The following is a 12140-nucleotide window of genomic DNA, read 5'->3' as shown; positions in this document are numbered from 1 at the left end:
ATCTGCCAGATCCAATCGTTCTGTGTAGAGGTGATTGTCACCATTGTTCACTATATTTCTAAAATGTACAAAGATGTTGCAAAAAAACTTACAGATTTCATTTCCCTATGCAGTTCAGATCCATTCAATTACTGTGGCTGGTCTGTTGAATTTTATGGTGATTGTTCAAAATTTTGAGTTTGGGTGACAAACAATGAAGCAATTTGGAAATGAGTCTCTCCACTTTCATACCAAGGAAACAGAGAACATAACAAGCTGCTTTGGATTTCCAGCTCATCTTTGTGTGAAGTATACAACACAATTTCTAAGCATTTGTGCTCCTTTCCATGGACTCTTGTATGGCATGGTCCCAGCTTACCTGACTTAATCAGAGTTTACCTTTAAAAGGTAGAAAAGAAAGGATGTTACCATATAGCCATTTAATTAACACTATGGCAACGATTATTTATAGACTTTAAATAATTGCAGTGCCAAATTAAGTTGCCCTGTTCTACTTTTTTAGATTGTAGCAATTGCAAGAGATGATAAACTCCCTCTCTCCAGAGGGGTGAATTAATAGGTGTTCCAGAAGACCTGGAAGGGGCAGGATTTGATTGCATTCCTTGAATGCAGAACACCCAAGGCTCTCAAATCAGATAGCAAAGACAATCTGTTCAAAGTGTACATGGACTTGCAGGAAAGGCCTTTCCTGATAATGGAGGACCCTAGGGAAAATGCATTTTGGGTAGTGTTCAACTTCAGCAGCTGGAGGATCTTGTTTGGAACAAATATTAATAAAATTTTCTTATTAAAGGAAATCAAGTATTCTTTATCTTTGCCTCCAGCATGTCCTTACTTCCAGTAAATACACACAGGAATTAATGTTATTTGCAGAACCCTAGTTCAGTAATAGTACATAAATAATATGTTACATCATAATTGAGTAAAAGCTAATATTTTTATTTAAAAGTATGCATTGATGTGTGTAATCTTGACTGTACTACTGAAGCTGCTGTGTGTGTTTGCTTAATTAATAGTAAATGGAAAGTGGTTGACCCAAACTCCCCAGTAAATACATCTGCAGCCTGTGATGTTGTGCCCAATAGTGGTGAGAAGGATAATGCTTCACTGGATGTCTCTGGTTTGCAGCCTGGTGTGGTATCAGAGCTGCAATTCCCTGTGGAGACAGAGGGCAAACACCTAAGTTGTGCTCGATGACTGAAGTTAAAGCAGCTGCATTACTGGATGTTCCTCCTGAGTTCTAAACATTGTGCATTTACTGCTTTTCATTAGTGAAATGTGTGTTTTGGAATCTTGTCTGCCCTCTTTGGGTGTCTTCTGGAAGGATGTTCTGCAGTAAGGCCTCTCCTAGTGGACACGTCTGAGCCTGTGAGATCTCTGGGGATAATTGGAGCCTCTTCTGGTCAGTGTTGGGAGAAAGGGGTAAATGATGTTTGGACTCTCCATTTCTCTTGAACACATAGGTTGTATGACATTAATTAGTCAGCAAAGTAATTTCACAGAAAAATTCTCTGACAAAATAGCACCCAAAACCTGCAGTATGATCTTGATGTGCTGAGTGGGTGCTGTTAAGTGCAGTGTCTGGTGATGTGTATCCAGGAACAAACTGGTGAGCACACTCAGGTAGAAGGGCATAACCAGAAAAAATGACTTACCCCTTTCAAACCAATGGAGCAGTGCAGCTGTCACATTGCTGCAGTGACTGTGGGGACAGGCACTCGGTGTCTGGGTGCCCACTAAGCCCTCTCTGTTCCTCTGGGGCTGGACAGAAAGTAAATTCTGCAGTAAACTTGGAATATTGGCTCTTGGGTAGCAGGAGCTCAAGAAGGATTAACAACACATTTTTGTTTACACCACTAATCAGTCTTTAGATGCTTTAGTCTTGGCCACTACTGATCTAGTGCATGTTTGAACTAATGACCTCTATTTGAAAGTCACTTTGTCCTTTTAATAGTTTTCTGAGTCAGCCTCTGTCCATTCCTGAGAGTCTCTTTATCTGTACACTTGAAAAGGTTGTTCTTTTTTTGTGAAAGACTAATCCCCATTTTGTATGGCTATGCACATTGCATTAAATGAAAGCTCCATGTATTCCCCTCACTTGCCTGCTATGAGTCCTTGCTTTTTTCCTAATCTAACAGTTTGTGCCTCAGTTTCAGTGGGCTTCTGTTACCTGCAGTTGTGGAGCTTTAGTTGGACAAACTGGGAGAAGGTGGTGGCCAGTCTCATCCCCTGCAGCCCATTGTTCCCAATCCTCCACCAAGTTTATGTTCTTGAGTTTGACTTTTCTCCAGGCGTTCACTTTTACTGGAAACATCTGCCTAACCACAGCTAGCTGACTTTAAGACATGTAGCAGTGCCAGTCCTTCATCATCTTGGCTGAGCTCTCAGATTTGATCCCTCCCAGTTCTTTTCCTCCTAGCTCTTCCCGTTCTCTAGCTGTCTCAGTCCTCATCACTGTCTTTGCAAAGAACTACCGGGTAATAACTTGGAAGCAAGGGTGACATAAGTACTTTTCAAAATCAAAAAGATAAAGATACACAGAGGGAGGATCATTGGGAAAGGTGAAAGGCAAAAGAGTACATAAGAAATAATTACTGACTTCAGTCTTCTCCGTTTGAAATCCAGGTGAAACCTCTGTAGCTGTAAGATGTGGTGCATTTTGGAAGGGATTTAGGGTCGGGATAAGCTGTTTATACCTTTGTTGTCCTTTTTAGTCAAACTCAACAGATGGACACTTGCATTTCCTCTGCTGGAAGTTGTATCTGCAGTATTGTCTAATGTAAGATGACAAGGCAAGGAGGTTCAGGCAAAGAAATGAAGTGATAAAACTCCAAATGACTTAATTTGGTACACAAAGGACAGATTTTTGTTTGTCTTCCAATCCTGTCACTCCTGCATGGAAATGTTGCTGGGAGGAGACCTGGTGCTCTTAATACGTACAGCTTCTTAATCATCGTGCTGCTGACGATGATATTAAACAATTAACCAAGCAGACATGGCCAGCACATGCTCTGTATGAGCCAGGGCTGGAGGAATTTCCTTTCCCAGCTGCTGGCTGTTCTGTGATCCCCTTGAACTTTGTGTTTCCAGTCCTCCAGGAAAGGGAGAAGAGAACAAACCGTGTGTGACAGATGTTAGTCATGTCACTTAATGCAGGACTGGAAGGCACTTGGATATTACTGTAATGAGCACAGTACAAAGACCTGAATAGAGTAGACCTGACTTGTAATTAAGCACGCCAAGATGCCAATACTGATTTCAGTTGTACTTTCCCTATGAGAAATACAAGGATGGTTTGACAAGGCAGCCATGCACTGCTGTGGTTCATTTTAACCAGTGTGCTCGTGGGTGTTCGTTTCCCATGCTGGCCAGCAGTTCTAGTGCCACTTTCTTCAGAGCTGGCAGCTGTAATTAAAGGAAAAGCACCAGTTTAGCTTCTCTGCTGAGGAAAACCTAAAATGCTGTCTTCACCCTGCCTTTTCACTGCTGATTTCAGAACTGCATGGCATCCCATCCCAAGCAGACATCCCTGTGCATCTTGGGATTCAGCAGGTCTTCTTAGGCCCATTGCTAGTGTTTGTTGCCTCTTGGCACCTTGTGGTTTAATGAGGGAGCTGTCTGGATTCCTTTGGCAGAGAGCTGAGCAAATTGTTCTTCCTAAATGTTGGGGTGCTGCTGGAGGCCCATGCATTACATCCAACTTGCAGGATGGTCCCCATGCCTTTCAGAGGGACACCCTTTGGGGCAGCACTCATGGTTGTAAGGGGTGAATGAGCCTGTCTTCATCTGTGCACTGTTGGTGAGCAGGCTGGGAGCCATAGCTGCTTCTGGATATGTGTGCAGTCACACCCTGGGCTGGAAACATCTTCTGCTGCGTGATGTAAGGTGGGAAAGGATGGTTCTGAATCGGCAGGCAAGTTTCCATGATTGCATGGATTGAATTGCTGTGGAAATTGAGAATATGGGCTTGATTCTGCATGTGTCACTCTTCTTTCAGTGACACAAGTCCGTGTATAATTGCTGTAATAAAGGGGGCAAGGCAGAGCTTTCTTTTCTCAGACCATTCACAGCTGATAACATAACCCTGAAGCAACAAAGGTAAAAGCACAGAATTGTTTCTGCTTTCATACATGTGGATGTGCATTCCTGTGTGGTGCCTTTTGGCCTGTGTGTGTTGGGGAGTTTGGAGGCACTTTGTGAGCAGCAGGAGCACTGATAATTGCACTCTGGTTAATCATGGCAGAGGGCTCAGGATTGCTCCTGGTTGATGCTTTGCAGCTTCCAACGGAGTTAATAATTCATTGCTGGACTGTGTCAAAGCACACTCTTAAGTCAGGTTCCTCCGTGGAGGAGTCAGCCGAGATGAAAGCTGGGCTTAGTGTTTGACAGCCATTAACTTGGTGTAGGGCTCTAGGCAGTTGGAGGTTAACTTCCCCATCCCCTGCTTTCCTGTGTTTGGGAACGGGAGGGACGTGGGAATTCTGCATCCTTTGAAGCTGTGTGAAGAAATGCAGTAGCTAGACAGAAGAATGCCAGAATGAGGGTGTGAATATCAGTGGCCATACGGTTCTGGTTCAATAGGCTGTGGGTCGAGAGGATTTGCTTGCCACTGACAGTTTGGTAAAAGAGCTATTTTACTACAGAGTTGAGTTGCTTTCCAACGTGCAGTGCCAAACCTCCCAGGGAGAGCGTGCTTTTACCACCAAGGGTTGAATTTGGTCGTGTTGGTGCTTACAGTCATCTGCAGGAGGGATTGACGTGCAGGGTTTGTACATAAAAAAAGGGGTTAGCAATCTGAATTAAAAATTAACACATTCTCTGCATAATTACAGACTCACAGCCCGCTAATGCTGTACAAAAGAGGGCTTTCCAGACAGAGCTTAATGGCCCCAAAGCAGAGCCATCACTTCTTTCCCCCCTTCCTTTTAAAGTAGCATTGGCATATTTAAAACACTCCTCAAATTCTGCTGCAAAATAGCTGTTTGGCTTCCAGTTGTGGGTTTTGGTGGTGTGGGGTTTTTTTAAGGTGATTATTCTTTTCAATGCTAAAGATGGAAAGTGGTTTGCATATTCATGGCACATTATAATTTTGAAAATAATCTCCTAGTGGGTATTTAACAATGGCTTTGGGTAAATGGACACTTGTTGCGCTTTGTTTAAACGATTACATCTCAATTATCACTTGATGGTGAGAGCATGGGTAATACCCTTGGTTCTTTGTTAAGCAGGCTCTAATTAAAACTGGTTCCTGCACTTGCCTCTTGGATAAATATGGACGGGAGGTAGTTCAGTGACACTCTGTCAAATTGCCGAATTGAGTGCAAGTTCCCCATTCATCCTGACAAATGATACCACTAATTGGGGTGTGGATGGCAGGAACAGCACTGCCAGTGTTGGTGCTAATCCTCTCTGCTTGGCTGGGCTTCCCCCACCTCTCCCCTGCCTGGGACCATCACTCTTGTAGTTTTACAGGATTTGTGTTTCTCTTTCCCCTGCATCCGCCTGGTCACACAAAGCACTGCTCCTGGATCAGTGCTCTCAGGGCTGTTTCCCACTCACTGTCTTTACATCCTGCCTCTTGGTTGGTGCAAAATTAGTTCCAGAAAGCTGTGTTGAAACTCAGCTCTCCTTTGAGCTCTGTAATAAGCTGGCAACTCTGTCTGGCTGTGTTGGTGATTTTTTCTCTGCAAAAGGATAGCTGTCTGTGATGATGGTACAGGTGTTACTGGAGGTGGTCACTTCCCACTTTTAGTTTTTGCTTTGATTATGAATGGCTCCTATTCTCTTAATCCATGAAAGTTAACCCTTTGCCACAAAGCCCAAATTCCATGCTAGGTAGGCCAGTAGCATCATAATACACTCAACCCACCTGACTTTTTGCTCTTCACTGTTTGCGTGGGAATGTAACTGTATTGATGTGAAAGTGCTAGCCTGGATTTTCTTCCTCTTCTCTTCATCACAGTCTGCTTGGCACAAACTCCTGAACTCTCTGGCTCTTCTTTCTGCATCCCTCTGAAGGGGGAGGATGAGTGTGCAGAGCTGAAGGCAGAGGCAGCGTGCTGGGTGTGACAGCCTTGCTTCTGGAGAGAGACCCTGCCTGTCATTAATGCTGGATAATCACCCTGCCAGCCTTGCAGAGAGGGCAGCAGTGAATGCTTTCAGGCACTCTCCAGACCCAGTATGACAGTGCAGTATTTGCTGCTGCTGCTACAGTGCTGGGTTAAGCAGAGAAGAAAAGATTTTTGGGAAGGAGCACTACCTATCACTTATAACTCGCTGCCAGTGATGCCCCTCAGTTTTGCTGGCTAATGGCAGGCACTGAAGCTGTAGGACTTCAAAAAGGAGCTAATACAGGAGCAGAGCTAGCTAGGGATGCTGTTCCTAATCTCCCCCTTAACCCTGTCCAGTGCAAGACTGAAAAGACAGCAGTGATGGCAGACTACTAGCACGTTTCAGGGGTTAGGGTTTGGGGGTTTTTTTAAGGTAGGGGTGTTTGCATCTCTTGATTTTTGCCATCATGGTAGAAGGAATCTCATTCACTCCAGAGATGCAGCTGTACCTGACAAGGTAGGAGATCCTTGTGGACACGCAGAGATGGAGTGAGAGAATGATCCTGACACAGAGAAGGATATTCTTATTCCAACAGCTTCTGCATTCTCTTTGCTTCATCATTCTCTTAGAGATATGATGCTTTCTACTGTAAAGGAAGACTTCTATGTTTTTCCTGAGCTGTGGCCCAGCAGCCCTGAACAGTAGTTTTCCCCCTTCTCCTCCCAGAGTCACATCAGAGTGCAGAAGTGATTGATGCGTGAGCTGACTGAACGCTCCACTAAATTGATTGCCAGTGAAGAACAGATAGCAGTTCCGACATCTTAGCTGGGTTACCACTCGGGGCTGTTTACACTAACAGCCATTTGGGGTGAGGACTTTCTGCTCATATCCCTCAAAGCTGTTGCTTTAAGAAATCCGTAGGCAAGGGGAGGCAGTGCTGTGCTGAGCCACACTGGGAAGGCTTTCCCTGGCAATGCAATATGTAAAACAAAGTATATGTATCTAATTGTGCTGGTCCATAATGCGTAGTTCTGCAGTTGAGAGTAGCTTCTGCAGTAACATTACATGGCCAGAAAATAATAGAGAATGTTGATAAAAGCATCATCTATAAAGTTGTGGCTAGCAGCTCCAGATGGATAGTTGTGCTCCTGAAATCCCTGGCGAGGCTGCAGCCTGTCCTAAAGAGCCGACTGTCTCTCCAGGTACCTTTACCTGTTTCAGGGTTTGGCTAGAAAGCAAAAACTCTGTGTGGCCTCTGTGCTCCTGGCTCTGCACCACTAGTGGGTTATGCAAAGTAGAGGTAAGCAGGGGGAGAAGGCATCCAAAAGCAGAGCAGTGTGTGTGAGGTGAGCGGCAGGTGACCGAGGTGAGCGCGGCAGCAGGGACGGTGCCAGGCGTGGATGCTCGGAAATGCAGGAGGAATGCCAGAGTTAAATTATCCCTGCAAATGCATTACCCTTCCTCTCCCAGAAGGGACTTGGCCTGCACTGTGGGGTGTAGCTGGTCTAGATCAGTGGTTTTCCCTGCAATGCAACTGACTGCAGTTTACCACTAAGAACATGGGATTTGGACCTGTCTTACCCACTCCTGAGGTGCCTGGTAGGAGGATTCAGATATTCGGTACCGTGTTCATGTGGTCACAAGCAGGGAGGGTTTGCTCCTTGCAGTGGTTTGAGAAAAACCATCCCTAGGATCAAGTTTGCTAGTTTCAAAGCCAAAATACATTTTATTTAAAAATGGCTCTGCCACTTGTGAGACTTTGACTTGTGCAAAGTGCACAGTGATGCCTTTGAGGTAGGTGAGACTGAACCACAGAGCACCTTCTACAGACTTAACCCTGTTGATGGGAATTGCTCCCAAACTGAGTACAATGTTAATTCAAAGACTCATTTTTTTTGTCTATATAAAGTATCCTGCACCATATTTACTGATACTTCATGTCCAAGAGATACCCCTGCAGTGTTGTTTTAATTAAAACAGAAATGGAAATAATGAATTGGTGGTATTGGTGGTGATTCTGCAGATACCTCGGTGTTCAAGCACAGTAAAACACTCTCCTGATAGCTTTTTGTCCTTCATTAAATTATACGTAGACATCCCAAGTCTGGATTTTTTTGTGTGTCTGTGTTTGCAAATATGAGACGTGCATTTTGTGAGCAGAGTTACTGAACTGTGAAATGCAGTACTGTTGCAGCAGGGCTGTTGTTCTGGAATTTAAGAAGAACTGAATTTGGGAGTGTCACCAGCAGTTTGCAGATGGGAGCTGGGTTGGCACCATGGGTTAAATGTGCACTTGGGACTTGTGGCAGTAACTTCCCAATAGTGTTAGACACACGTTTTGTGGAATGCTTCTCCGTGGTTTTACACTCTGCATATTAGAAAATGCATTCCTTATTCCTTTGGTGCTTCTAATTTTTTTTCTTTAAGATGGGGGTGGTCTGTTTCTCGATTTTTCCGTGGCTTTCTGCACTGTAATGATGGCACCATCACCTGACTGCTGGAATACACTGGCCTGACTTTAATCATCGGGTGACTGGCTCTTAGCATGGTTTCATCTCTGCTGTTTTACATCTCCTCTTGTAATTGCACGATTGCTTGCAGCATTGTTTTTCTATTGGTGACACTGAAAGGCACAGGCTAGTATTTATGTAACCTTATACTTTTTTGTTTGATGTTTGAAGTGTAGGTGAAGAAGTGGTATTTTACAAATCCTCGTTATTTGAATGTGAGCAGCATATTTTCACCCCTCACGTGCAGTCATTTTATTTTCGCCCCTCTTGTGCAATATTTGTAAGACAAGGTTATGTATACACACATTCTTAAGTATGGCATGGAGGAAGTAGGTTGAGCCTGTATGAATAACAGGGCTGCATTTCTGTAGTGCTGACAGTTTCATTGATGGATATAGGCTTACAGTTAAATAACCTGTTCAAAGCTACAAGAGTGATGTTTAATGTAAATAGGATCTCAGTCTTTTAACTGCTAAACAACCAAACCCAGCAAAACAATGGAGAATCAAAGCTCCCCTTTAAAGAACATCAACACCAATTAATATGCAGTAAAATTATATGCCTGTACAAGTTGTACCAACAGCTCTGCAGGTCTAAAATGGCAGGAGCTTTCTGTTGCTGTATAAAAATCAAACTACCATTTATTTCAGCCTCATGGTATGTGCAAATTCATGCAGCTCAGTTAAGGGAATAGCTTCACAACTGGTGTTACAATCTGTGGCTGGAGTGCTGCATCACAATGCAGCAAATGCATTTTCCACATTAACCAAACATGACAGCTGAAACGATTATTAACCATGCAATATGTCGGAAGTCATCAAAAATTCACATCAGAGTAATTGCAGTGGCTCGGGGAAAAAAAATAGTAGCATCTCTCTCCTCTTGCCTTCCTGCCGCCTCACCCCCTCCTAATTCCTACATGGTACAGTCCGTTAACAATAAAATATCCTTCTGTAACCTATAAACTGTTACTCCCATCAGTTACTGGTTTCAGACTGATGCTTTCCCTAGAATTTGAATAAAGCACCACTGGAAAAAAATATATAGATGCTTTGCAGGCAGTGGTGTTCAGCCGTGGAAAGCAGCTGCTTTCTTATTGTCTTGCTGGACTCTTGACTGTCTCAGCCATTTCAGGACTTGCAGGTTTGATTTTTCTTTTTTTTTTTTTTTTTTTTTAAGATGAGAAAACTTGAACATTAATAGAGATACAGCTGTGTAAGCCTTAATACCAGGCAGCTGAAGTGTGGCAGTTACAGCCAGCATTAACAGGTTTGTAACTCCTCAGTACTGAGATCTACAGGTAGGAATGTCTGTCTTTTAAAATATATAAAATGAAGGTAAAAAGCTTGCTTTGATAAGAGAGAGTTTTCCTTCAGGTGTCTTCTATGGAGGTTTTTCTTTGTGCTATTGCTGCAGGTTGTTTAAATTTGTAGGTGAGTAATAAAAGAGAACAGGTGGGTAGTTTTGGAGAAATGGTCCTTTGCTCTCAGAAAAGAAACCTGGAGGTCTGTGCCTTTACCTTCCAATGTTCTTTGCTCGAGCAGCTGTTGGGTGGGGCAGTCCAGCGTCTGCTTTGGGTTTCATTTGTGTTGTGTTTTAAAGACCCTCTTGACATTGCTGACTTTGCTTTTCATTTAAGCAGAAATACAGTAGCATAACTTTCTGAATGCCTTTATGCCTGTTTTTTCTTCCCTAGGCTATGAAAAGTCTATGGAAGTATTTTAAACAAAAAATAAAGATGCTACTTGATTATATGGGGTTTTTTACCTCTTGATTTTCATTGTCGTGCAAAGATACTGGTCCACTCTGTTTCCCCTGTTCTTACAGATGCAGTTATGATTTATTTAGAAGACACACTAAACTTTCTTTAATTTTATTTTGAAGTAAGGATTTCAAATATGGGATGAAAATAGGAAAATGTTTTTACTCTTACAAAGTAAATGAAGACAGAGATTTGCTTTTTTTGTTAGTTTCTTGACTGAGGTGGTGAAGTATATTTGCTTAGTCAACTGGAGTTTGCAGCCTAGATCCCACCTCTCTTTGAAGTGAATAGGATACATTATGAAAGGGGTTAAGCCAGTAAAATCATAGTCAAGGGAAGCAGTCGGGGAATTAACATTTATCTAAATGTGGTGGCCGTGACTAGCTGGGTGGGTGGCAGCTGATTTAATACTCTCAGATCTGAGGACTCAGAGGCTGCATGCAAACTGGCAGTTCTGCCTGCCTTTGGTATTGGGACAAAAGTAGAGAGGGTGGGCTGCTTTTTCTCCTTTCCTTTCAATTCTATTTTTCTGTATGGAAAAAAGCAGTTTAATAAACCGTGCTGTGCTGGGATGGCACCTGGGTTCTTGCAGCAGAAGGTGATTTGCCTCCTTTGGGGCTCCCTCCCCAGGTATTAAGGTGCCCAATTGCCATGTTCTGCACTTCCTATTGTCAACTGAGAAATGCTCAGAAGGGGAGACACAGAACAGAGGCATAGCACGGCCAAAAAGTTGTCTCTCTTCAACCAGATTACCTGTGCAAAGGGAGGGGGTCTTGCCACAAAAGCAGCTCAGCAAGAAATCACATAAAGGACAATGAAATGTGTGGTTTGCATGTGTAAAAAGATGGAGGAAGCCACCCCATCCCCACTGACCCTGTGTGGGAGACAGCTCGGTTATCCTTGCAGTTGGTACAGTGTGGCAAATTATTTTCCTTTGTCTGAAGTGGGTGGGAGACAGAGTTCAACTAAGCTCCATAAATTAATGTATGGGAAAATGACTGAGGCACCGCAATGAATAATTAGCTGTAGGTCTCTTATGGCAGGGTTTGCCCTGATATCTGTTGGCAGCATCTGGACTTGACATTTCATTTACATTGAAGTCCGAAGGCTCGTGTGCCTTGTTAATGCAAAGCACAAATAAAGGCATGCACTGCTAGACAGTTCCTTAGCCAGGGTGGAGTAGAGCCGGGGGAGAAAAATGGAAACCCATTGTCTCTGGTGTATCCTCAGCACACCGGTCTCGTGCCCCAAGTCTGGAAAGTTTAAACCTTAGGTTTATTGCACAATAAGAGAGAAATAAGCTGAGAAAGGGTAAAGTATTTGTGGTAACATATCATTTATTGCAGCTGAGAATTTTAATACATGCCTTTCTCTCTGAGCTTTATAATGTCTAACATTTTTAAGTATACATTCTGTAATTATTACAGGCATATTCCAGACTTCTGTTTCTTAGTTTAATGATCTGTAATTAATAATTCATAGGTAATTTAAATAATTAACTTTGTGAAATGTATCAGTAATGTAGAAAGGAAACACCATTTCTAAAGACCACGGCATGTTTAAATTGAGGATTTAAAGAAATCATGACATGTATGAACTCCAAATTGCTTGCTTTCACTGTCAGTAAAATATTTATCTTTATTCCAAGGGACACGCTGCCATGTTGAAAATATCTGTTAGGTGAACAAAGTGTAGCTATGATTTATTTACAAATACTGGAAAAGAATGGGCTAGCTAATGTGGGCTTATTTTTTTAACCTCGGGTGGATGATTTTGCCAAATCATCTCATGTTATTTAGGAGGTCTGAACTTGGAAT

At 42.9% G+C, this 12140-nt stretch overlaps 1 protein-coding gene across 5 annotated transcripts in view; it reads left to right on the top strand.

Moving 5' to 3' along the window:
* NUP93 (nucleoporin 93) overlaps positions 1–12140 on the top strand; it is a 77763-nt gene that overhangs the window by 25570 nt on the left and 40053 nt on the right. Inside the window, exon 1 of one of the 5 annotated variants that reach the window (XM_051771232.1) lies at positions 9543–9704. The exons of the other annotated variants lie outside the window; for them this stretch is intronic. The gene's annotated coding sequence lies outside the window, so the exon portion shown is untranslated. Of the gene's footprint in view, positions 1–9542; positions 9705–12140 lie in introns of those variants that run through there. 5 annotated transcript variants of the gene reach the window in all.

Source organism: Manacus candei, unplaced genomic scaffold (genome assembly GCF_025592945.1).
Source record: "Manacus candei isolate 608988 ecotype Guabito, Panama unplaced genomic scaffold, ASM2559294v1 h1tg000131l, whole genome shotgun sequence".
NCBI classification, from domain to species: Eukaryota; Metazoa; Chordata; class Aves; order Passeriformes; family Pipridae; genus Manacus; species Manacus candei.
The sequence above is the reverse complement of the archived record's forward strand: the minus strand, read 5'-3'. Positions and strand labels throughout refer to the sequence as shown.